Raw genomic sequence first — 1,454 nt, forward strand, 5'->3', positions numbered from 1 at the left:
GACAGAATCTCACCAGTCCCCTCCAAGGGTCTGCCTCCACTCACTCTGGCGCCCAGAGTCTGTGCATGGAACATAGAATTTGGAACACACATTGGAACCTGGCACTGTTTTGTCCTTCTTTTTGCAGATGACCCTGCAGTCTGGCCAGGCAGCTTGAATTCAAAGAGCCAGGCTCTCACTGGGGAAGGCTGGCCAAGTCTGCAAGACGAAGCCAGCAGGGATTTCCTTGGCACACCCACCCTGGCCGGGGGCTGACCCTTGCACACTTGGAATCTCAATTAAGTTGGCATATGGTGGGCTTTAACTCTGGGGTGGGCTTCCCTTAGCTAAATCCTCAGAAATGGATTCGTGTGTGGAACCCAGGCTGTCAGCTTGTTAATTTACTAATGAAAAATACAGCTGCCATGTTGGCAGATCATGGCCTTCTTTCCCTGTATGTGATCCACATAGGAAACTAAATCTCATTGTTTAATGAGAAACCAGAGCAAGCAAAATCCATCCACAGGCAAGACCTCCTTTCCATACCCAAACAGAGCATCACTGGCTCTCATGGGGTGGGTTCTAGAGTCAGGCTGCTGGGATTCAGAGCCTCATGCTACCACTTATTATCTGTAGGACTTTGATAAAGCAACTCATCCCTTACGCCTCAATTTTCTCATCTGTCTAATGGGAATAACAATAGTGTTCACATCATAGGACTATTGTGAGAATTAGAAGAATATTTAGCACACATTAAGCACAGGGTTAATCCTGGTTCCTTAAATGTATTAATACTATTACAACTATGAAGGAATCCTGGTGGGACAGTGGCCTATGCATTGGACTGCTAACCACAAGGTTGCATCAGCCACTTCTTGGAAGAAAGATGAGGCTGTCTGCTGCCATGAAGATTTATAGTCTCACAGAGCCAGAGGAGCAGTTCTATTCTGTTTTATAGAGAGAGTTGCTATGAGTTGGAATCCACAACAGTTGAGTTTTAGTACAACTATGATCCTCATTGTCGTTATCTCTTCTCCCTGACTTAGGCTCCATTCCTCATCGCAATCCCTCTATATGTGTGACCAAACAGACAGTCTACAAGTAATTTGATTTTCACTTACTTTAGTAAGTGGAAACACATTCCAGTCTTGCCTGCCTGCACTTAGTAGCCCTGTCTGGGATTTGAAGATTGCCTAACTCTTCCTGACACACGACCCACAACCTTAGGTAAGTAGCACATCTTGGTGATGGTGAGTGAAATTCTTGAATTCCAGAGCTCTTGGGTTGGTGTTGGGGTGGGGTGGTAATCTCATAAATTGTCACACATCATTGTACCTGAATCTGCAACTCTGAGTCCTCACTGCCCCTCACCACAGACATACCCCTACCATATTTAAACAGCTTATTCGTGCTGGGTCTTTAAAGCAGCTGCAGGGTGGAGCAGGGTTAAAAGCGGGCATTGAGCAAATGTCTGG

The sequence above is a fragment of the Chrysochloris asiatica genome, unplaced genomic scaffold, assembly GCF_000296735.1.
Source record: "Chrysochloris asiatica unplaced genomic scaffold, ChrAsi1.0 scaffold00024, whole genome shotgun sequence".
In the NCBI taxonomy this organism is placed as follows: Eukaryota; Metazoa; Chordata; class Mammalia; order Afrosoricida; family Chrysochloridae; genus Chrysochloris; species Chrysochloris asiatica.